This window comes from Rattus norvegicus, chromosome 1, assembly GCF_021556685.1.
Source record: "Rattus norvegicus strain SHRSP/BbbUtx chromosome 1, alternate assembly SHRSP_T2T, whole genome shotgun sequence".
Classification (NCBI taxonomy): Eukaryota; Metazoa; Chordata; class Mammalia; order Rodentia; family Muridae; genus Rattus; species Rattus norvegicus.
The window spans coordinates 124,230,359-124,257,313 of record NC_141534.1 but is presented as its reverse complement, the minus strand read 5'-3'; the positions used below and the strand labels follow the sequence as shown (position 1 = coordinate 124,257,313).

Here is a 26,955-nt window from a genome sequence, read left to right as displayed (position 1 = left end):
GTTGAACAGATTCCACAATAAACTGGCGAATTAGGTATAGCATTCTTTGGATATGTTATCTTTTTTATTTTGGCTCTACCCCTGATTGATTGAAATTTATGTGATAGGAAAATAGTATGCTAATTTCTGGTTATTGGCCATTCTTCATCAGAAAAATCAACACGGATGTGTATTGTCTTTTTCTTTTGTTTGTTTGTTTGTTTGCAGTTGTTTTGTAACTGTATTTTTTCATTAAAATGTATCATATTTTATATTTTCATTGAAAATTTATTTTAATACAATCAACCATAATTGCAGTTTCTTTTTTTCTACTCCTCACAGTTCCTCCCCACCTCCATTCCCTTCTATTTCTAATTCCTTTTTTCTTTAGAACCACGCATCCCAAATTATAACAACCAAGCACAATGAAATGAAATATAATAAGATAAACAAAAACCATGATACTGAGTGTTGACCATGCAACCCAACAGGAGAAAAATTCCAAAAGAAATAGGCAGAAGAATCAGAAACCCACTTCCTAACATATGTAGGAATCCCATAAAAACACTAAACTGAATTTTATAAGATATGAACAGAAGACCCAGTGTAGGCAATTATAAACTCTTGAACGCAGTGGTCCACAGAGACATGTCATATCCTTTATGTCATTGTATTTTGTTTTCTATTTCAAAATGTTGTTTGGATTTAAAATTTTTAATGTATTTCCAAAGTGAAGGCCTGTTGTGACTAATGCCAACAGCACTTTGAGGCATCTTGAAGGTTTTTGCTTCTGTGTTGATTAATATAGATATAGCATAGTAATACCATACCACACACTTTTGTTATTTTAGCTATGTCATATAAATTTACATCTGACATAATGTCTTCTTTTTTTTTCCGGGGCTGGTTACTGAACCCAGGGCCTTGTGCTTGCTAGGCAAGCACTCTACCACTGAGCTAAATCCCCAACACCTGACATAATGTCTTCTACAACTCTTTTATTATTCATGTTTTCTTTATACAATAATTGTGTTTTTTCTTTCCGTATAATGTTACAGCTATATTGTTTTGGTTGGCATTGGTACTACTGATTACTACATTGAATAAGTGAATTACTTTTGTTAGAATGGCAATTTTCATAAGAATAGCCCTGATAATCCATGACCATAAAAAGCATGTCGAGCTGTTTTCTGTTTTAATTTTCTTAAATTTGCTATTCTTATAACTTACATTTTCATTGTAAAATTTTGAATTTTCTACAGTTATCATATATTGTATATATTGTATGTACAGACACACACATATATATATATATATTTGTATATATATATACATAAATGATACTTTTCATAACATGGTGTTAATATATATTTATAATACATTTAACAATGTTGCACATAAATTTATAATATATATATATATATATATATAGTAAAGGATATTGTGTCTATTATTTCCTTCTCAAAATATTCATTACAGAAACATTATTTTTTTACTAACTTTTTTTACTTTCTACTTTATTTATTATTCTTGTTGTGCTTATGTATGTGTACACACCTGTACAGGGCAGAGCACACACAGGTACAAGCTTCAGTAGTCAGGTCTCTCTCTACCGTTTCACTATCTTTTAATCCTGGAACTTTACTGAATGTAATTACTAGCACTATGCAGTTTCTGGTTATATATTTAGTACCTTTACTTATAGAATCCTATCATATTTAAATGATCATGAATTTACTTCTGCTATTCTTACTCCTACTGCCTTTATAACTTACACACTTGTTGCTTCCCTAAGATTCCTAATATTGTACAGAATAAGACATGGAATGTGACCTTCCTAGTCTTGTTTCTGATTTTAATGAAAATACTTTGAGTTTCTTCATTTACTAGGACGCTAGGTCTGAGTTAGTCCTTTCTTGCCTTAAGGCTGGAATGGGTTCACTTTATCCTTACCAGTGACCACATTTCTAAGGAAACAGGACACTTGCTTCCCTACTAGACATTTACTCCAATAGCAATGTCTGCATGCATGGTTGGAGTTTTGAGAAAACCTTCATCCTCCTTCCTTGAATTTGTCCTTGGTCTTGTGACGGTGTACCTTTAACTGTAACCATTGGAGTTCATATTTACAACAGCCATGACATTTATAGAGACAACATTTCACAGCATTTCTCTTATCCTCTAGCTTTATTAATTCCTGCAACTTTTTCTTTAATATATTTTGATGCCAAAGCAGGTTGTTTGAGATGTCCCAACTGTGGCTGAATAATAATAGTCCTTATTCTCAGTATTTTCAGCAGTTATTCATTCTATTGCTAATCAACACCCACTATAATAAGAGTCTTATCTACTCAAAGAATCATGAGAATGTAACTATGGAAATAAACAGAATAGTTAAAAGGGTATTTGACAAAACGACCATTTAGGAAAATAATATTATTATATTCTCTGCTAGGATCTACAAATTTCTTAGGTATGTTTGCTGCCAATGTTTGCAGTACCATTCCAGAATTCTCTGCTGCAGAAAAGGCATTGATTCTAATCAAGAATGAGGTTGGTTACTTGAATAAGTAGTATTGCCAAAATTACACTACGAGTGCATTTGACCTGGCAGGCCAATAATTTAGCATTTAAGGTTTATCAATGGATAATAAAATTATGAAGTTTTCCCTGTACTTAGAAAATACAGAGTCATCTTCTAGCATTATTAAAACTAGCCAGCAAGGAAAGTTTCCTGTATAGCTTATGTTTGATTTCTCATCGTGAAGCAAATAGAATGTAAAGTCTCTGTAATAACACAGTCTTACCATGATGCTAAATAAGGCAGTCCTCTGCTACACATGTAGCTGGAGCCATGGACTCAAGTATCATACTGATTGTTTGGTAATTATTCCTGGGGGCTTTGAAGAATCCAGATAGTTGATAAAGCTGCTCTTCCAGAGATTGCAAACCATATATTGGCTGCATTCCTTCCCATAACTCTTCCACTGGGGTCCCTGGGATCAGTCTACTTGCTGCCTGTCAGGAGTTGCATCTATTTTAGGGGCTAGAGCCTCTAAAAGGATAGTTATAACAGATTCCTATCTGAAAACACTTCTTGGCAGCAATAGTAGTTTTTGCCTCTGCAAATGGATGGTTGCCAAAGTGGGGCTGATACTAGATAGTCTCTCCTTCAGTCTCTGATTCATTTTTTTTTCCATTTTCTTTACACATGAACATCTCTGTGTTAAAGAATTTGAGGTGGGTGGATGGCTCTATCCCTCAATTGGAGACCATGTCTATCTATGAAAGTTGGTTTCTTCAAGTAGTATCTCCACTCTTTTGTGTATCTTAGCTAACATAATCCCTCTTATGTCCTGAGGGCCTCTTCCATCCCTGGCATCTAGGACTTTCTAGTCCCCCTCCATACCTCAAGCCTGCATCATATTTGTATTCATTATCCAGTCATTCTGCACTTCTCTCCAGTCTCATCCCACAACTGACCCTCTCCTCCCTTTTTCCCCCCACAACAGACTCCCGTATTCCAAGTCCTTCTTTGCCTCTGCCTCCCATGATTATTTTTTCCCACCTCTAAATGGGATGGAAGCATCCATACTTGGTAAGCTTCATAGGGTCTGTGAGTCATGGGAGTTCTGAGATTTGAGGCTAATATCTAGTTATCAGTGAGGCAAAACTAGGAGTGTCCTTTTGGATCAGAGTTATCATATTCATGATGATATTTTCAAGTTCCACCCATTTGCCTTCAATATTGGCGAAGTCTTCATTTTTACTATCTAAGTAGTATTCTATTGTGTAAACATACCATGTTTTCTGTATCCCTTCTTCCGTTGAGAGACATCTGGGTCGATCCCAGCTTCTGGCTCTTATAATAAGGCTGCCATGAACATAACCAAACACATGTTCTTGTTATATGTTGGAGAATCTTTTGAATGATAGTGGTCTTCAGGTAAATATATTTCCAATTTTCTGAGGAACTTCTAGTCTGCTTCCAGAGTGGTTGTACCAGCTTACAATCCCATCAACAATGGATGGGTGTTCCTCTTTCTCCACATCCTTGACACCATCTACTGTCAACTGAGGTTTTGATCTTACCCTTTCTGTTGGGTATGAACTGGAGTACAAGTGTTGTTTTGATACAATTTGCCTGAAGACGAAGTATGTTGAACAATTTTTTAGGTACTTCATGGTCATTCTAGATTCCTCAGTTGAGAATTTTAGGTTTAGCTCTATATGCCATTTTTAATTGGATTACTTGATTCTCTGGACTCTAAATTATTGCGTCTTTGTATATTTTGGATATTACATCTCTATCAGATATAGGATTGTTACGTTGTTGTTGTTGTTTTTCCTTTAAACAGTGTCCTTTGCCTTACAGAAATGTTCAGTTTAATGGGGTCCCATTTATCAATTGTTGATATCAAAGCCTGAGCCATTGGAGTTCTGTTTGGATGTTTTCCCCTGTGACAATATGATCAAGGCTCTTTCCCATTTTGTCTTCTATCAGATTCAGTGTATCTGGTTTCATGTGCAGGTCCTTGTTCCACTTGGAGTTGAGAATTGTAAAAGAAGATAAAAACCGTTCAATATCCATTTTTCTATTTGCAGATCTCCAGTGAGACCAGCACCATTTGTTGAAAATACTTACTTTTTACTGTACTGTTTTCACTTCTTTGTCAATGATCAGGTGAACATACGTGTGTGGTTTCATTTCTGGGTCTTCAGTTCTATTGTGTTCATCTACCTGGCTGTCTCTGTACCAATACCATTCAGTTTTTATCACTATTGCTTTGTAGCAAAGCTTGAGTTCAGGGATAGTGATTCACGCAGAAGTTCCGTAATTGTTGGATATAATTGTCACTATACTGGGTTTTTTATTATTCCAGAAAAGGTTGAGAATTAGTCTTTCTATATTTGTGAAAAATTGAGTTGGAATTTTGATCGGGATTTCATGGAAAGTGTGATTGCTTTTGAGAAATGAACATATTTACTATGTTAATCCTACTCCTCCACGATCATGGGAAGTCTTACAATTTTCTGTGGTCTTTTTTTATTTCTTTCTTCAAAGATTTAAAATTCTTGTCATACAGACCTTTCACTTGCTAGTTAGGGTCACAGCAATATATTTTATATTATTTGTGGCTATTATAAAGGGTGTTGTTTTCCTATTATCTTTCTTGGTACCTTTGCATTTTCCATAGAAGAAGGCTATTGATTTGAGCTAATTTTATATTCAGCCACTTTGGTCAAGTTTTTTATCAGGCTTAATTATTCTCTGGTCGAACTATGGGGTCACTTAAGTATACTGTCATTTAATCTGCCAATAGTGATATTTTAACTTCTTCCTTTCCTATTTGTTTCCCTTTGACATTTTTGATTTTCTAATTGTTCTGGCTAGAACATCAAGTAACGTATTGGATAAAAAGAGAAACAGTGATCAGCCTTGTCTTGTTACTGATTTACTATTGGACTGTTTCAAGTTTCTCTCCATTAAATTTGATGGTGGCTGTTAGTTTTCTGTATATTTTTTATTATGTTTAGGTACGTTCTGTGAATTTTTGATCTTTCCAAGAATTTTAACATGATGAGGTGTTGTATTTTTCCAATTTTTTCTATACTAATCTCAGTTTTTAAACAAAAGCCCCTTATTGCACAAAGAGAAGTTATTCTCAAAGGAATGGAGACACTTGCTGAAAAATCCTCAGAACCAATCTCTGAATCACTACAAGCCTGCAAAAAAAGATATGCACCCAGTGACATTGCTAACTGCCACTGAGAGTTCAAGTAAGAATATATTTCATGTTGATTAAGGAGGAGAGGATATTTAATGGCAACATTGCATCTTATTAAGACTCACAGAGACCTCTTTTATGTTATAGAGATCCCCTTTAATTAAAATTGGATGATTCCTTTGTTATTAAAACAGTTTTTGTATAGAAACATGATTCTTCATTTTAAATCATTCTTTTCCCAATTTTGCCCAGTGAAACTGGAATCGCCCATCTACCTTATACATGTTGATATCAGTAAAAATAGTATAATTTCCTGTTCACTCTTTTTATTAGTCATGGATTTCTAGAGTAACAGAAATTATGAAATAAATATATAATTTCCTACCTGAGATGCTTTCAAATGATTTACAGGCCGAAGTCAATCTAGCTGAATAATAGCTGTCTATGAATAGATGATCCAAGAACCTTGTAGTTGTTCATGCTACATGTCTTAGCTGCTCTGTGGTATACAACAGGATTATGATGAAAGCAGTCTTTAAGAACAATTAAGTAATGGATATGGTAGTGAGGTAAAATCAAGGAAGGGAAACAGAAAAACATTCCTTCTACCCTGCCCTTTCATAGGATTACAGTAGAAGATGCAACCCATATTAACGTCAGATTTTAAATAATAAATTAAATGTTGCATCTTCACATCTCAAAGATCCAGATTGAAAGTAGTCATTCCAATTTAAAACTAGTAAAACGTATTCAAAAGTGTCCTCAAATCTGGACTTTTGCCTAATTCCTGATTTTATATAAGGTGTCAGCCAAGAGTAGCTATCACACACACACACAAAATCCTTTAGTATTACATTAATTAGAAAATAAGATGCTTTCTAGAAAATACGGAGGAATCCTTTTCTTTTCACTACCATCAACAATGAATAAGATCCAATTGCAGAGTGCTGCTCCAATCAGTAGACCCGCTACAGGAAGTAAGTCATAAAAGCGCTGCAGGCTGCAATGTCTCACCCCTCCCTCACCCCACCATCCCCAGCTTCCAGGCTTCAGGAAAGACTATTAACCTGAGGAAACTACAAGGACCAAAATTCCTTTCGGTTTTCAACTTCCTCTGGAGCCAAGCTTAGAAGTGACACCCGCTTTCATTAACTTAATATGCTTGCAGGAACACAAAACCGTCGTTTGCTTTTCCACTTTTCATGTTTAGGATATTTTCGTTTGAATGAATTCGTAATTATACGAGTAGTACAAGTCCTCCTGTTTTTCGGTAGTCTTGTTTTTTTTCAAATGTAAATTTACAAATGCGCCGAAAACTATGTTTTGCTTTCTAAATAAGGAAGTGAAGAGTTCAGCTTTAATTGAGGGATCACAGAAATCACGAACCACTTCGCATAATTTTAAAATGAAATTTTTTTCTTGGAATTTTTAGCAGATTCGTAAGCTGTTTTTATTGTTTTAAACGTAAATTTAGATGTGATTCTTTAAATGGAATGTGGATATCTAATACAGGACGTACTTTGAATTCTGCAGTTCTTTAATATATCCGCCAAAATGTATCTAAACACAGAAGGCAGAGACAAATTTTATAAGAGATGCTTGTTTCAGTGCCACATAATTTGTCCTCAAGAATTATGCCAATTACAGTGTATGGATAGTCGTCTCAGTGACTTTAAACAAATACTTGTCCTTTTTTAAAAAAATATTTATTACTCTTTTTATATTGTCAGAAAAGCAGTTTGTTAAGAAAGCAAAACAAACTTCAATGTAGTCTTTTTGTGAACTCATTTTGGTTATATCAGAGTTTAGCATTGGATCTTAGCAAATAATTTACAGCCAAAGAACAAGTGGAGGGCCAGTGGATGAAAAATGTCTAACTACTGAGGAAGGCTGGCTCAAAAAGGATCAGAGTGATAAGAAACCATCTTGAAAACAGGAGGAATGAGAAACATACTCAGATAGGAAGACAAGTGGATTCTTGCTTATAGAAAAAAATGGTTCTTGCAAAACAAAGGTTAAAGCAGCTCTCTGTAGTACTTTGCAAACTATGTCACAAAACCATCGTTTATAAAAAGGGTTGATGTGGTCTATCATTGAGTCCAATAGCAAAAGACCAATGAGATGTGCCCACATCAAGTGAGGAAACTGAGACAGTTTCAATATTATCTGAGAATAAATATATTACAACAGATAGACTATTACAGGATCCAAACATGGTTCTTATTAAAATAGAATTATATGTGAAATATACATATATCCTAAATAAAAGATTCTGTATTCTGGATGAAATTTGATTGAGGAAGGAAACAATGTCATTTTTAGGACATTTAAATATTTTGTTGTTGCTGTTTTTCTCGTTTCTGCTATAACTGTTTTCCCTTATGGGTTCAGGTATCTGTCTCTAGAGCTTTGTGTTTGTCCAATGCTCTACTTGTGTTTAACAGTGTCATTCCAATAATTAAAGTTTTTTTTTCAAAAAGATCTTCCCTTTTTAATCAAATTTCTCCTTTCCAATAAAAAACCGTAATAGTTTTGGAGAATTCTACCATCAAATATGGACCTTGCCTAAATTAATGTTTACTCTAATTCTCAACATCATCATAACAAAATAAAATTGAAAGTCAAATTCCTTGAAAATTCACTTTCCATGGAATTTCTGATAGAGATGTGGAGGTTTGCTGATATCTGTACCCAGTCTTAAGAGCCAGGGAAATTTTGATACCATAGGAAAGAATTATGTCCCAGTCTTCATAACATGGTGTGCTGCAAATTGTGTGAAAATGGCCTGTAATTTACTCTAACATTTCTGTCTAAACATTATGTCAATCTTTTTGCTTTTTGTAATTTCCTCCAGCAGCCAACTATTTATTGTACGCAGTTGTAGCTATTACCTGAGAATAAATATATTACAACAATTAGACTATAATGTCTGAGAATTCAAGGACTTTCTCTTACATAAGTAGAAATGTTAAATATCTTTGAGCTCTTGTATTCAATCCTCAACCTGTGGACACAACTGCTTAGTCTCAAATATCCTCTGAAGATGGCAGCAGCTTTAAAAAATATTTTGTTTAACATATTAAGGAAGCCAAGTTTTATATTAATATTTTGTATTATCATTAAAACCTCCCTTTGTCCCAAGGGATTTCTCAGTATTCAGGGAAAAGGAATCAAAATGACACTGAGATTCCACCTCACACAAGTCAGAATGCCTTAGACCAGAAACTCAGGTGACAGAAGAAGCTGGTGAGGATGTGTGTCACTCAGAGAAATCACTCAGAAAATTGGACATAGTATTACCTGAGGAGTCAGCTATACCAATTCATGACACATACTAAAATGATGCTCCAACATATAACAAGGACACATGCTCCACTATGTTCATAACAGCCTTATTTATAATAGCCAGAAGCTGAAACCCAGATGTCCTCCAAGAGAGGAATGTATGCAGAAAATGTGGTACATTTATACAAAGAATACTATTCAGCCTTTAAAAACAATAACCTCATGAAATACTTAGGCAAATGAATGGAACTAGTAAATATCATCCTGAGTAAGCTAACCCAGTCAGAAATAAACATAAATGGTGTGTGCTCACCAGTAAATGGATATTAGCAAAAAAATTTCAGAACACCCACAATACAACTGAAAGACCATAAGAAAGTCAAGAAGATGGAAGACCAATTTGTAGATGCTTCGCATCCTCTAAGAAGGGGAAATAAAATAATAATAAAAGGTAGAGGGTGAGAGGGAATTGGCAGAAAAAGAGGAGTGGGAGGGAAAAGGGGGAGGCAGAATCCAGGTATGGGAGGAGACTGGATAAATGTACAGATGGTCAGGAAATTGAGCGGAAGTTTCTAGGAATGTAGCATGGTGAACTGTTGTAGCCAACAGAAAGTCCCAGATACCAGGAAAGCAAGGACCCGGTGGGGATGACATTAGCTGAAATACCTAAAAAACAGTAGAGAGAATCAGTAGAGACCATATCTGGAGATTAGGCACAGTCTGCAATTGAGGCATAGGGCCACTAACCGATCTCACCAATATTAACCTACAATTACACCTGTCTAAAGGAAAGGCAGAGATAAAAAGTGGAGCAGAGACTGAAGGAAAGGTCACCCACTGATTGCCCCACCTAGAGATCTACCCTGTAGGCATATACCAAATGCAGATACTGTTGCTGAGGCATAGAAGTGCTTCCTGAGAGGAGCATGATATAACTATCTGCTGAGAGTCTCTGTCAGAGCCTTACCAATACAGATACGGATAATTGCAGCCAAACATCATACTGAACACTGGGACCCAAATGAAGTGTTGGGGAGGACCTGAAGAAGCTAAAGGGTTTTGAAACCCCATCGGAAAAACCACAATATCATTGACCAAACACAGCAGAGCTCTCAAGGACTAAACCACCAACCAAAGTATATACATGGAGGGACCCCTGGCTCAGGCTGCCTATGTAGCATAGGATGGCCTTATCTGGCATCAATGAGAGGGGAGGCCCTTGGTCCTGTGAAGGCTCAGTGCTAGGGCAGTGAGTCTGGAGTTGAGGGCATGGGAAAATCATGTTCATGGAAACAGGACTCGGGAGGTTGAGAGGCAGGGGCCTTTTAGGAGAACCAAGGAAGGGAGAGGACATTCGAAATGTGCAATGTATAAAAATCTGTTTAAGTAATTTACTTAAAAAACTCATATAAATCCATATAAACAAACTCAAAGAAGAAAATTACACGATCATCTCCTTAGATGCAGAAATAGCATTTGGCAAAATATAACAGTCTCTCATGTTTAAAGTATTGGATAAATCAGGAATCCAAGGCCATACCTAAACAAAAAAAATTTACTACAAACAAACAGCCAACACCAAGTAAATGGAGAGACACCTGAAGTAATCACACTATAATGGGAGACAAGAGAATGATGCTCACTCTCCCGATATATAATAAATATAGTACTCAAAGTGCTAGCTAGAAAAATAAGGCTACAAAAAGAGATCAAGCAGATATAAAATTGCAAAGAAGAAATAAAGGTATCATTATATGCATATGATATGATAGTATATTTAATCAATCACAAACATTCTTCCAGAGAATTACTCCAACAGATAAACAAGTTCAGCAAAGTTGACAAATATAAAATTAACTCAAATAAATCAGTAGCCTTCCTTTATACAAATGATAAATTGACTGAGAAAGAAATTAGGGAAGTAACCTATAGATTAGTACAGAATCTTCACTACCTCCACATATGATAGAGGGCTCATATCAAATATATATTAAAAATCTCAAGAAACTAACCAAAAAAATAAATAAAGAAAAATATCCAAACAAAGAGTGGGTTATAGAAGTAAAAAGAGAATTCACCACAGAGGGATCTTGAATGATTGAGAAGCACCTAAAGAAATGTACAAAGTCCTTAGTGATCTGTGAAATGCAATGAAAATGACCATGAGTTTCCACTTTACATCAATGAGAATGACTAAGATAAAAGCCTCAGGAGAAAGTGCATGTTGTCAAGTATGTGGAGAAGGAGGAACACTCCCAACTGCTGGTATTGGAACCTGGTACAACCACACTGGTAATCAATCAGACGTTCCTCAAAAAAAATTGGAAATAGGTCTAGCTGAAGAAGCAACAATACCACTCTTTGGAATATACCCAAAAGAGGCCGCACCATGCTACAGGGGCACATGTTCCACATTTTTCACAGGAGCCATGTTTTGATAGTTAGAAGCTGGAAAACAGAACAGGTGTCCCATGAAAGAAGAATGAGTCCAGTAAATGTGGTTCCTTTACACAATGGAATACCACTCAGCTATTAAGAACGAGGACATCCTGAGTTTTGCAGGCAAAAGGATGGAACTAGAAAAATATATCCCTGAGTGAGGTAACTCAGACCCAAAAGTACATGCATGGTATGTTCTCACTTACTGGTTGATATTAGTTAAAGAAAAAAATATGTAATAATCAAGATCCAGTTAAGAGAATTCAGACAGTTCAGCAAACCAAAGGGCCCAAGTGAGCACACATCACTCCCATCTGGGAGTGGGAAGACAACAATAACAAGGTGGAGGTTAGATTGATCGTGGATGGAAAGGGGACATGGGGCAGGCGAGGAAAAGGAGAAGATGATCTGGTATTGTGTGGGAGAAAGGACTGAAACCCTAAGTCCAACAGAAAGAAAGGAAACAGGCAATTACAAGGGGTCGAAGTTTGGGGATATCATCCAGAATATACCAAGGACCTCAAATGTAAGAAACCCTCAAGACTCAAAAGGAAGGACCTTAAACAAAATGCCCTACAATGCACATAGGAACTGGTAGAGACCACCTCACGCAAAAAGACAAGGCATCAAGTGATGGATTGGGTTCCTATCCCACTGTCAAAACTCTGACCCATAATTATTTTATTCTAAAAGAACTGCAGGGATGGAAATGGAGAGGAACCTGAGGGAAAAAAAGATCGAGAAAGAGGCCCAAAGTGGGATCCGGTTCAAGGGGAAGCCCAAAGGCCTGACACTAGTACTGATGCTGGGGTGTGCTTACAAACAGGAGCCTAGCATGACTGCCCTCTGTAAGGCCCATCAAGCAGCTGAGAAAGTCAGATGCAGGTACTTATACCCAACCAATGGACAGAAGCTAATGAATCCTGTCGTTTAATTTGGGAAAAGCTGGAAAAAGCTGAGGAGGAGGAGGACCACCCTGTAGAGGTTCTAGTAGTCTCAATTAACCTGGACCCCTGAAATCTCTCAAATACCAGAACACCAGACAGCATACAGCAGCCGACAGGAGGCCATTAATTAATTAATTAATTAATTAAGGTGTAAATGTTTAAAATGTATTTTGATGTTTTGAATAATTTAGACAAATCTCACAAAAAATTTAACTATGCTCTAATCTTCCAGAGAAATTATTCAATTACCATCTCCTATATGTCTGCTTGTTATGATCTGTGAAGCCACTCACACTGGTGCTGAAGATTCACTCTTCTTCCTTCTTCAATCCCTGCAGACATTTGCTCCGTAGACATATATTCAAACACTAATACAAAGTCCCAACCAATAAAATAGTCTATTTAAATATCTATCTTTGCAATTGGCATAATTAAAAAGAAATCAGGTCTACTTGAAAAATTCTGGCCAGCAAATCTGACGACTAGTCGGACATCTTGTTATACCATAAATTCCGACATTAGGTAATATCACAAATATATCTATCTAGGATTTTAAAACTAAGATTATGTAACAAAAGAATTAATGACTATCCATTACCTCTTGGTATAGCAGTCTTTCTAATTTTGTTTCAGGAAATTAAGCCTGGTTGGTCTTTGAAAAAAACCAATGATGTTCACTTAAGATGCTAGAAAATGCAATGAAGAAGATCCAAGTGATATTTCCTGACAAAAAGTCCTTGTTTATATACTAAAAAAGATGCAATTTCCTGTAACCTCGTGTGTAAGAGGTATTCAGTTTTCACTCATGAGAAACTTTTACTATTCTCTATAAAAATGACTGGTGTTTCCTAATTCTTGTTAAGAGAGGGCTAGGGAACAGTTATAAAGGTAGGCTTTGAAATTTGAGGAATAGGCTTAGGAGCTGATTTAAATTGTTCTGTCTAGTACCACTGTAGCATTTTCCCATTCCTTTCTCCCCAAGGAAAGAACTTTATCAAAAGTATATTTCTATTTAATTATCAGATACACATTGTTCATTTAATTTCTGTTCTCTATACCAATCTTACCACCTCCTTTCTCTCCTTCCTTCATACTGAGTTTGCCAAGACTGCATTAGTGACTAGATATCTTGAACATTAAATCTGCCTAAATCGACAAGAACACTTCTCAGACAAGGCCCCAGCTTAAGCAGTTGTGTACCCTGCACTTTGCCCTGAAACCATGTTTGTAATACCTCTTGCTTTGGGACTTTTAGTTTGAATCCCATTTTCCTTCCAGAGTTCTTGAGCAAAACTTACTTTTGCTGTACCTTTGTTACAAGAATATTTCCTCAATCCATCCTTACCATTAGTTTTGAAACAATAATGTTCACTGTCCTCTGCAATATTCTCTTTTCTTCAGACACTCGAGGTCTTTTTCAAAAGTTTGTACTTGTCAAAATCTGTACAAATAAGGGATTCTTCCTCTGAGCAGACTACTGGTTTGTAGGAGTTGGGAAACTGGGACCTAGAAGGGAAAACTGGTGACCTGCAGGGCAAATCACCAGATATTTGTAGACATTTTGAGTAATGTCTTCTCCGTTAGTCTATTTTCTCAATTTCCACTATTGGCTACCATTTTTGGTATGCACTGATTCTTCAGATTTATCTTGCTTAATCTATCTATCTATCTATCTATCTATCTATCTATCTATCTATCTATCTATCTATCATCTATCTATCTATCATCTATCTATCTATCTATCTATCTACCTATCTATCTCTACTATCTCCACCTTCTTTTTCTCTGTCTTTCTCTCTTTATTTTTTTATTATACTAAATATATAATCCAAGATCAAGAAAATTACAATTTATTTTTCATTCAGTATTTTATCTAGTGTCCTTGGATTTTTATTCCCTCATGAACTAAAACTTGCTTCCAAAATGTACTGGAAGAAATTACCATTCAGTAATTTCAATACCAGAGTTACTAAAGAGAAGGAAACGCTTTTGTGTCTGGATAATAAATGCTGACCATTTTGGTCTAAACGTTCAATCAGATGTGAAGTCTCTGAGAAGTGATGCCTCAAGGTGAAGGTGCATAAACTGTGCTCCAAAATGATGAGGTCATAAGTCTATCACCTACCCATATCGCTAGTTATGCAGGCATGGAGATGTCATTGACAACAGCTCTGGCTTGTCACTTTGTTGCAGGGATTGGTTTCTGAAAACATGACAGAAGAGACTAATGGTTCAAGTGCAACTCATTGGCTGCAAGGTTCTCCAGTATGGGGCATGTGCAAATAGCATAGGATAATAGACAAGATCAGCAGCACCAATGGATTGGAGACAGCTCTAGCCCGAATGTCCAACTGTATATGTGCTACAGAGGAAGAGCTAGAGAAGTTATGGAGATCTTTAACAGATGCCAGAAAAAAGTAAGTGGATCACAATTATTAAGATATTGAGTTATTAATATGATTGAAGTTTCATTTTTGCTTTGTTCACATTGTTGCTTGATTATTCTCTTGAAGTAATAAAGTAGTTTAAAACTTTTATTTTGATTTTACAAGACCATATTTTCCAAATGAGACTTTGGACTCTTACAGAAAATGTGGATTGTAAAAAGTTACTGGATTCTTTAAGGTACTGCATACGTAAACTGTTTGAAACGGCAAGGCTGTGGGACTCTGCAAGTGCCAGGACAGACATGTTTGATATTCAATATTTGGTAAAGTACTTGCCTAACTAAACAGCTTGAACTTCATCACAAATGCAGGTTGGATTATACACACAAGGAACAACACCACCCAGGAGAAAGAGGCAGAAAAATATGAATCTCAAGACCATCCTATGGATTTCTCTGGAGAGTCTGAATCCATATCAGAGGAAAGGTGATATATGTTCTGTGCTGTTGTATGCTGTAAGAAATTAATTGCTTTTCATTTTATAGCAGTTACATTGAATGTATTGAGTTGAGGTCCAGAAAATACTTTCAACTTTTAAACAATATCCATTCTGTGAAAGATGATAGGGTCTTTTAAAATTGTATAATATATGGTAGTATTGTGATTTGGTGGTAAGACTGTGATGACAAGATTCAGAACACAGTGGTTTGAGTGAGATGCCCAATATTACTTTCAAATTTTCAAATACCTGACTCCATGTCTATGGCTGTTTGGGGAAGATTAGGAGATACAACATTGCTGTGCAAAAAATATTCCTGGAAATTGCATTCTATCTTTCAAATATCCCATGATATTATTTTACTTTATTATTTTAAGTATACATGTAATAATTTGCAACTGATTTTCTGGAGAAATTTCTTGTTCAGCGATCAGAGGTAAGAGTATTGGTTATACCTACTCGAAGTGCTGAGCATCAGGACTATTGAAAGCTCATATGAACAGGAGAATACTATATCACTCCTCCAAGAATATCATGAAGGAGTTAATATTTGGTAAATAATATGTGCCAAAAAGTAAGTTTGATAGGTTTGAACATCTTTCAAATATAACATCTCCATTATACCTTGGTCTCACAAAACATGTCATTACTGGCACAAAAACTGTGCAGGTTTGGACCTGTTAACCTCCAGTCATGGGAAGCAGAGGAGGGACCATGAACACCATAGTAGAACCTAGATATAGTTATGAAAGCTAGGGGAAGTGGTTCAATAAGCCTCTAGGCAATTAATGTCAAATAGAGAAACATTATTAACATTCATTCAAGACCTTACTAGGCTGCCTGCTATTGCTCTTATATAGCCTGTACTAACATTGAATTTATGATCCTTCTGCTTTATCCTCTTGTGTTCTAAAATTACTAATGTGTTCGATCATATCTAAATATATTTTAGTTTTACCAATTAAAAGTGCCTTCAAATATCCAAAATGCTGTATGAATCATAATGGTATGTAATATGTGAAGAATTCTTCGACACACACACAAACACACAACACACACACACACACACACACACACACACACAAACATACATGCATGCATAGCGTCAAAAACAAAAATGTTCTCTCTGATCTTCTTACTATTGTAGTATAAGATTAGCAAAGGTAAAAATAACATAATATGCAACTTATTAAATGATATATGAAACAGAAGTAGCTGTGAATTATATATGAAATTAATCTTTAAACAAAGGATAATTTATCTCAGAATACAAATAGTAGCCCTACACGTATCATTCTAGTGATTTGTAAGATTGCAAACACTATGAAAGTAATTTTCACCTTGCTTATTTATATATTTATTTTTCATACATTATTTTATGTAGTGGGTTTGGCGTATTGCTGCTCATATTATGTTAATTTGGGTCCCCAAAATTTTTAGCATGAGAATCCCACATCTGAACTTAACAGAAGGACCCTGCTCCCAGTTGGTTCTGATTGCTAAATAAAGTTGCAGGGAGCCAATGAGTGGGAAATGCAGACAGAAGCCTGATTTATACGATGCAGGAGTCATAGGGAAGGAGAGGAATGAGGAGATAGAGGGAGTTTTCCCATGCAAGGAGAAAGACAGACTCCATGCCTGAGAAGGTACAGGACTAGAGAGCATAGCTGCCATGTTAGAGCCAGAAAAAAGACACCCCAAGAGGGCTGCCTGACTGGGTCCAAAGTATCAATGGTGAAATATAGATTTGAGGACATAATAATTTGAGAATATCTGAAGGAGGTGAATTAGCCCCATAAAGGTTAGGAAGTGACTGAGCCATTGAGCTGTGAGCTGTTCTAGGCATATAAATATATAAAGACTCTCTTTCTTTCTTTCTTTCTTTCTTTCTTTCTTTCTTTCTTTCTCTCTCTCTCTCTCTCTCTCTCTCTCTCTCTCTCTCTCTCTCTCTCTCTCTCTCTCTCTCTCTGTGTGTGTGTGTGTGCGCGCGTGTGCTTCATTTGGAAAACAGAACATTAGGATGGGTAGCAAGAAACGTGTGGCTGCCACCAAGATTTTTTTTTAATTGGGTACTTCACCAGTCTATATGCTGTGAATTCATCTCAAAATTCTGGGGGCTGGAATCACAACAATTTTCCTGTATAGTGTATTAAAAACATCAGTCTCTCTCTCTCTCTCTCTCTCTCTCTCTCTCTCTCTCTCTCTCTCTCTCTCTCTCTTTAAAAGCATCTGGGATTTTATCTTTAAAAATTAGATTTGACAAGGTTGCATTATTGTAATGTGTTGATATTTTTCTTTATTTTTTCCCAGTTTCCCCGCCACAAGCCACCTATGACATCCGCTCTCCTCCATGCTTCTGTGAGCCTGCTTGAACATCCACCAGACCAATCCTGCCTCACCACCCTAGCATTACCCTATGCTAGGGCATTGAACCTTCACTAAACTAAGGGCGTCCCCTCCCACTGATGCTACCTAAGGCCATCCTCTGATACATTTGCGGCTTGGAGCTCTGGGTCCCTCAGTGTGTACTGTTTGCTTCGTGTTTAGTCCCTGGGAGCTCTAGGAGGTCTGGTTAGCTGCTATCATGGTTTTTCCTATGGTGTTGCAAACCTCTTCAGATCCTTCATTCCTTCCCCTAAATCCTCCATTGGGTCCCAGTGCTCAGTCCAACTGTTGGCTGAAAGCGTCCGCATCTGTATTGGTCAAACTCTGACAGAGGCTCTCCAGAGACAGCTATATCAGGCTCTTGTCAGCAAGCACTTATTGGCATCAGTGATAGTGTGGCCTTGGTGGCAGCACATGGGAAGGATCCCTAGGTAAATGGTGTTTGTTTAAAATTTAATGGGTTTACAGTTTACAAATAATCACAAAATGTTTTTTTAATTTGATGTAAAGTTTTATCTGAGTACTTCATAATTTATTGGGAGTATATTTATGGCTGGAAAACAAGTAAAAGTATATTGCATGGAAAATTGAAAAGTACTATGGAGTCTTTGGCTATTGAAAATGGCTTAGGGATAAGAAACATACTCAGAAGGCCTTGTAGGGCATAATGTGAAAACAGGCACTCAGTCCTAGATGCCCCAGTGTAGGGGAAAGTCTGGGTTGGGAGTTGGGAGTGGGTGGGTGGGTGAGGGAGCACCCTCATAGAAGCAGGGATGGATGAAGAGGATAACATTTAAAATGTAATAAAGATGATATCCAATAAAAGAAAAAAAAAGAAACACATACTCAGTTGTAGAAGCTGGTGGCTGATAATTAAACACTAATTTAAAACAATGAATATCATAGTTAGAACATATGTTTATTTGTATGTTGCCTTTTAACTGAAAAATTATTTTGTTAAATATGAAAAAGTACAAATATCATGAAACATTATAATGCTGAGCTGAATTTTATTTAAAGAGAACCTCATAGGAAGAAAAGCAGTGTCAACTCACCAGACTCCCCAGAGTTCCCAGAGACTAAGCCAAAAAACAAGGAGCCCTCATGGGCTCATTTTTGGTCTCAGGTACATGAGTCTCAGAGATCTGCCTTGTATGTACTGCTTGGGAAATGATGTGCTAAATCCCGTTGAACTTTGATGCCAAAAGGAAGAGGATGCTTTCATCTTAAATGCCTATATGCTATACACACAAGGAACAACAGAACCCAGGAGGTAAGGTGTTTCTCATGATGGCCTGAGTTAATGTTAGAGAAAAAGTAATATATGTTTATGTCTTTGTATCTTAATAATATGTAACTATATTTAGATTTTACGGGATAACATTGAAATTATTGACTTGAGGCTCAAACGACACTTTAAAGTTTTAAACAGGATTCATTCTATGAAAAAATAATGGGGTCTTTTAAATTTGTATAGTATATACTTTTATTATAATTTGGTTGTGAGATGTGGTGACAAGGCGTGGAATGCAGTGGTTTCAATGAGATGTCAATGATTAGCTTCTAATTTTTAATCATTTGACTTGTGGTTGATGATTGTTTGTGGAAGGTTTTGAGAGAAGTCTCTCTGCTTCCTCTCTGTGGTTTGAGATATAAGCTGCTAATTCAGCAACCTGCTGTTTACCACTAGAGATACAGGAAGAGAAGAAATACTATTCTGCCACTACAATTTCAATTTTATTAATATATTTTTGTTGTTGTTACAAACAAATTCTAAAATGTAGTTCTGGCTGTAAGTAAACTCATAGTAGACTCTCTGACTATGCCTCTCAGTTGATAGATATAAGGGCACTTGCCAATGTGACTGATCTTTTTCACAAAAAAAGAAAATTTGTAAAAGTAATTAATGAGCAACGTCATTTTCACATTTACAAATCAAGTTAAAATACTCAAGATATATTGACTTACATATTAATCATATCATTCAAGAAATAGAAACAAAATGTTTACTTCATATTTGAGCTCAACCTACTCTACAGAATGAGACACTGTCTCAAAGTTCCAAAAATTAAAAGGGATATGAATAAAAACAGAAATTAAATAAAGGAGAAAATCAAGAGGAGACAGAGGAGAAAAAAAGGGAGGAAGAGAAAAGGAGCACACCATTAATCAGAGACAGTGGAAAGCTCATAAAATGTGAGTTTCTTCTTCACTGCTTCACAAAATGGGGAACAAAATTATTCATAGGAGGGGATATGGAGGCAGAGTTTGGAGGAGCAAATGAGGGATCCCTGTTGGAGGAAATAAAGGACTGAAAGATCTTAAGGGACTTCCAACCCCATAAGAACAACCATGGCAAAAAACCAGAGCTCTCAGGGACTAAAACTACTGAAAGACATGGACTGACACATGGCTCCAACTTCATAAGTAGCAGAAGAAGGCTTTGTTGGGCACCAAAGGAAGGAGAAGCCCTTGGTACTGCCAAGGGTGGACTCTCACTGTAGGGGAATGTTAGGGGGAAGGCAGGAGTGGGTCGATGGGGAGGAGAATACCCTTCGAGAAGAAGGGAAGGAGGATGATATAGCGGGCTTATGTCCAGGAAACCAGGAAACAGAATAACATTTGAAAAATATATAGAAATTCCAATAAAAACAAACAAACACACAATAATATGATAAAAGAGGAATTTCTTTCGGCGTTCAGTGTCCTAATCACACTTTGATACACAGTAGATGTATAAAATGCAAAAATTTAGGATTCATTTTCTTATTTATAAAACCAACATATTATCCTTGTCAATTGTGTTCTTGTATAAAATCTGGAAGACAGAATATCACTTATTTAAAAATCATTACTTTTGACCAGATAGTTGGCAGATTAAGATGAAACACAGTATATTTAAATCCAGTTTACTCTGCACAGCATCTTCCTGGCCAGAAAAAAAAAGCCATTGAAGCAAACATTGCTGCTATAGGTAATAAGTTATTATAACTTATGGCATACTTGTTACCAAGTATCCTCTGACAATTTTGATAAATACAATACTACAGCATTGTAATCTCACAGGCTTTTTTACTAATAGGAATCAATAATTAAAAGTTATCTTTGAAACCAAGAATGCAGAAGTATCTTTTCATCAAGCTTTAAATATCTCCAGCATTGACAGAAGATTCAGAGTGTCTGATCTGCAGTAGCCCAGCCTGTTGAAGAGTGGTCATCCCTTTCTTTCAATATGACATGAATTAATATATTGCCATACTTATCTGCTCAGTCATATATTGAACCAAAGTTAGCTCCACAGGGATAGCTTCTGAAAATACTGCTATGGAATAGGAAGCTGAATATTCGCATATGCATTCAAAGTCACCTTTTATTTATGCAAAATTTTCCTTCCTTAATCATAATACACAGGGCAGATTGTCCAAATTCAAAGCACACTGAGTAATTCCTTATGCATTTCCCTATCCCAGGTCTTGCAGAAAAGGATATTACTAAGTCAATATCATATTTACATTTATTGAAAACTAAATGAATGTACAACTATTAACATTCAGGAGCTATTCTACATTTATGTTTATGCATCATTTGCATATTCATTGCACATCAGAATCACCAATTTTTAAAGTTGCATAGTGATGTTGAGTGATGCTTCTACTTATAAAAACTAATACTGCTCTGCAAACTTATTTCTCAGAAATCATGTCAGGAATTACATGTAACTGCAGATCTTGAGAAATATACATCCTTTATTACCTACATACCTCTACACATACACACACACACAAACACACACACAGAGAGAGAGAGAGAGAGAGAGAGAGAGAGAGAGAGAGAGAGACACCCACACAGACATAAGTTGGGACTTAAAAACAGAGAGACAGTGTTTCAGTGATAGAGAGAGAGAATACACACACACACACACACACACATAATTTGCATTAATGAAATCTAGCTAACTGTGGTGGCATGTGAGTGTACATGTAGCACTTACAAGTCAGAAGTTAATAAATCTCTGAGTTAAAAGACAGCCCGGTCAAGAAGGTAATTTCCATTTCAGCTAAATCCAATGAGTAAAACTTTATCTAAAAGGCAATCAAACAAAAAGTAAATATCTCAAAGCAACAATTTTTAAAATAGAAGAAAAAAATCATCATTAAATGACAAACCAATGCTTTTAGTATATAGCAAATGTTATGTTAATGGTAAGTGCTTCATTTACATGAACACATAGGAAACTTTAAAAATCCACCCGATCAAGTAAAATCTAAGGCATAAGCTTGACAGCACACCTAAAAGCTCTAGAACAAAAAGAAGCAAATACACCCAGGAGGAGTAGAAGGCAGGAAATAATCAAACTCAGAGCTGAAATCAACCAAGTAGAAACAAAAAGGACCATAGAAAGAATCAACAGGACCAAAAGTTGGTTCTTTGAGAAAATCAACAAGATAGATAAACCCTTAGCCAGACTAACGAGAGGACACAGAGAGTGCGTCCAAATTAACAAAATCAGAAATGAAAAGGGAGACATAACTACAGATTCAGAGGAAATTCAAAAAATCATCAGATCTTACTATAAAAACCTATATTCAACAAAATTTGAAAATCTTCAGGAAATGGACTATTTCCTAGACAGATACCAGGTATCAAAGTTAAATCAGGAACAGATAAACCAGTTAAACAACCCCATAACTCCTAAGGAAATAGAAGCAGTCATTAAAGGTCTCCCAACCAAAAGAGCCCAGGTCCAGATGGGTTTAGTGCAGAATTCTATCAAACCTTCATAGAAGACCTCATACCAATATTATCCAAACTATTCCACAAAATTGAAACAGATGGAGCCCTACCGAATTCCTTCTACGAATCTACAATTACTCTTATACCTAAACCACACAAAGACACAACAAAGAAAGAGAACTTCAGACCAATTTCCCTTATGAATATCGACGCAAAAATACTCAATAAAATTCTGGCAAACCGAATTCAAGAGCACATCAAAACAATCATCCACCATGATCAAGTAGGCTTCATCCCAGGCATGCAGGGATGGTTTAATATACGGAAAACCATCAACGTGATCCATTATATAAACAAACTGAAAGAACAGAACCACATGATCATTTCATTAGATGCTGAGAAAGCATTTGACAAAATTCAACACCCCTTCATGATAAAAGTCCTGGAAAGAATAGGAATTCAAGGCCCATACCTAAACATAGTAAAAGCCATATACAGCAAACCAGTTGCTAACATTAAACTAAATGGAGAGAAACTTGAAGCAATCCCACTAAAATCAGGGACTAGACAAGGCTGCCCACTCTCTCCCTACTTATTCAATATAGTTCTTGAAGTTCTAGCCAGAGCAATCAGACAACAAAAGGAGATCAAAGGGATACAGATCGGAAAAGAAGAGGTCAAAATATCACTATTTGCAGATGATATGATAGTATATTTAAGTGATCCCAAAAGTTCCACCAGAGAACTACTAAAGCTGATAAACAACTTCAGCAAAGTGGCTGGGTATAAAATTCACTCAAATAAATCAGTTGCCTTCCTCTATACAAAAGAGAAACAAGCCGAGAAAGAAATTAGGGAAACGACACCCTTCATAATAGACCCAAATAATATAAAGTACCTCGGTGTGACTTTAACCAAGCAAGTAAAAGATCTGTACAATAAGAACTTCAAGACACTGAAGAAAGAAATTGAAGAAGACCTCAGAAGATGGAAAGATCTCCCATGCTCATGGATTGGCAGGATTAATATAGTAAAATTGGCCATTTTACCAAAAGCAATCTACAGATTCAATGCAATCCCCATCAAAATACCAATCCAATTCTTCAAAGAGTTAGACAGAACAATTTGCAAATTCATCTGGAATAACAAAAAACCCAGGATAGCTAAAGCTATCCTCAACAATAAAAGGACTTCAGGGGGAATCACTATCCCTGAACTCAAGCAGTATTACAGAGCAATAGTGATAAAAACTGCATGGTATTGGTACAGAGACAGACAGATAGACCAATGGAATAGAATTGAAAACCCAGAAATGAACCCACACACCTATGGTCACTTGATTTTTGACAAAGGAGCCAAAACCATCCAATGGAAAAAAGATAGCATTTTCAGCAAATGGTGCTGGTTCAACTGGAGGGCAACATGTAGAAGAATGCAGATCGATCCATGTTTATCACCCTGTACAAAGCTTAAGTCGAAGTGGATCAAGGACCTCCACATCAAACCAGACACACTCAAACTAATAGAAGAAAAACTAGGGAAGCATCTGGAACACATGGGCACTGGAAAAAATTTCCTGAACAAAACACCAATGGCTTATGCTCTAAGATCAAGAATTGACAAATGGGATCTCATAAAACTGCAAAGCTTCTGTAAGGCAAAGGACACTGTGGTTAGGACAAAACGGCAACCAACAGATTGGGAAAAGATCTTTACCAACCCTACAACAGATAGAGGCCTTATATCCAAAATATACAAAGAACTCAAGAAGTTAGACCACAGGGAAACAAATAACCCTATTAAAAAATGGGGTTCAGAGCTAAACAAAGAATTCACAGCTGAGGAATGCCGAATGGCTGAGAAACACCTAAAGAAATGTTCAACATCTTTAGTCATAAGGGAAATGCAAATCAAAACAACCCTGAGATTTCACCTCACACCAGTGCGATTGGCTAAGATCAAAAACTCAGGTGACAGCAGATGCTGGCGAGGTTGTGGAGAAAGAGGAACACTCCTCCATTGTTGGTGGGATTGCAGACTGGTAAAACCATTCTGGAAATCAGTCTGGAGGTTCCTCAGAAAATTGGACATTGAACTGCCTGAGGATCCAGCTATACCTCTCTTGGGCATATACCCAAAAGATGCCTCAACATATAAAAGAGACACGTGCTCCACTATGTTCATCGCAGCCTTATTTATAATAGCCAGAAAATGGAAAGAACCCAGATGCCCTTCAACAGAGGAATGGATACAGAAAATGTGGTACATCTACACAATGGAATACTACTCAGCTATCAAAAACAACGAGTTTATGAAATTCGTAGGCAAATGGTTGGAACTGGAAAATATCATCCTGAGTGAACTAACCCAATCACAGAAAGACATACATGGTATGCACTCATTGATAAGTGGCTATTAGCCCAAATGCTTGAATTACCCTAGATCCCTAGAACAAACGAAACTCAAGACGGATGATCAAAATGTGAATGCTTCACTCCTTCTTTAAATGAGGAAAAAGAATACCCTTGGCAGGGAAGGGAGAGGCAAAGATTAAAACAGAGACTGAAGGAACACCCATTCAGAGCCTGTCCCACATTTGGCCCATACATATACAGCCACCCAATTGGACTAGATGGATGAAGCAAAGAAGTGCAGACCGACAGGAGCCGGATGTAGATCGCTCCTGAGAGACACAGCCAGAATACAGCAAATACAGAGGCGAATGCCAGCAGCAAACCACTGAACTGAGAATAGGTCCCCTATTGAAGGAATCAGAGAAAGAACTGGAAGAGCTTGAAGGGGCTCGAGACCCCAAAAGTACAACAATGCCAAGCAACCAGAGCTTCCAGGGACTAAGCCACTACCTAAAGACTATACATGGACTGACCCTGGACTCTGACCCAATAGGTAGCAATGAATATCCTAGTAAGAGCACCAGTGGAAGGGGAAGCCCTGGGTCCTGCTAAGACTGAACCCCCAGTGAACTAGTCTATGGGGGGAGGGCGGCAATGGTGGGAGGGTTGGGAGGGGAACACCCATAAGGAAGGGGAGGGGGAGGGGGATGTTTGCCCGGAAACCGGGAAAGGGAATAACACTCGAAATGTATATAAGAAATACTCAAGTTAATAAAAAAAAAAAAAAAAAAAACTAAAACCAACTGACAACCACACAAACAGAAGGGAATATACTGCACACTAAGATCTTAAAGTTCACTTTAGCTTTTCATCAAGTGACAAATGCCACCATTTTCCACTTCCTGACAGTGCAATAAATGCTCATAGGACCTGAGTCACAAAGAAAAGGCAGAATTATTTTCACTTGCTCTATTTAAGAAGAGAACTATGAACTATATTTAGAGCAGTTCTACTGCAGGGAAAGGTGAGCTGGCATGTGAAATGTGACTGTGTGGACTGAGCTCTGTGATTGGGAAGGGTGCATTCTCTAGGCCTCCAGGTGACAGTTCACTGTTCTGCAGAAACTCATTTCACTAAAGACAAAACGTGCCAGGCAATTCCACCGTACTCCCTTAGAGTACATTATATGAGTACATGCATCCAATAACATAGAACCGCAGGAAACATTTTACTCCTATCAAGTGACTTTTATAGACCTCACTTGTGCTTTCTCTAATCAAGATGTTGACTTTTTCTTAATGATTTCTTTTTATTTTATGTGCACTGGTGGTTCATCTATGTGTATGTTTGTGTAGTGTTGTAGCCTATAACTGGAGTTAGACAAGGCTGTGAGCCATCCTGTGAGTCCTGGGAATTCAACTGGAGTCCTGTGGAAGAGCAGCCAGTGTCCTTAACTGCTGAGCCATCTTCCCAGTCCCAAATTGAGACACTGTTCAAAGCCACATCTCCAGTGAGAGCCCTAAGATGGTGGATTCAGTCAGTCCATTCAGCAGCAGATGGAAACCACTTCACTGCCAAGTTAAAGGTGAACATTTTAAACAGAATAATCAATTTAAGTGTAGAAACGTGTGATGTTCTTGGAGGACAAGTTTGAGTCAATCATCAGTGGTCCTTTACAACCGATTATGACACATTTCTGTAGTGACATTAGTTCAAGCCTCATATGCAATGTATTCATATACAGTAATTGTTCTATTTGCAATGATATTCATTTTAACATAGGAAACAACATGCAAACCCACTCTTCTGGTAGCAGTATTAAAAACTGACAAACAAAATCTTATAGTATGATGTACTCATTAAAAAATATATTCCCTTTAAGAACTTGAAGCAGAGTATTTTTTTAATTCAGAATTTTCAGTTATATGACACTATCACTATCTTGGATAGAATACACTGAAACCTAAGATACGATCATTTCATCTCTACAGAAACCAAAAATGGCAGCACTTACTGTTTATGTCTAGTTTTTGCTGGTCAGTACCTAGAATTTCCTTCTTTATCACAACTGCATCCCTGACTTCCTCTTTCCCACATGGGAGCCTTGGCCCATGCACTCTTTTCTACTAGTCACAGTGGTTATTTCTGAGATAGGATTTCCTAAGTGAGGTCAGGTGTACTACACTACAGAGACTCTTATCAGAGTGTCTTTTGGGG

At 36.8% G+C, this 26,955-nt stretch overlaps 1 long non-coding RNA gene across 2 annotated transcripts in view; it reads left to right on the top strand.

Moving 5' to 3' along the window:
• Positions 1–26,955, top strand: part of LOC148007683 (uncharacterized) — a 107,036-nt gene that overhangs the window by 27,377 nt on the left and 52,704 nt on the right. For both annotated transcript variants that reach the window (XR_015646650.1, XR_015646656.1), the window contains exon 2: positions 14,573–14,796. This is a non-coding gene — a long non-coding RNA (uncharacterized LOC148007683). The remainder of the gene's footprint in view (positions 1–14,572; positions 14,797–26,955) is intronic.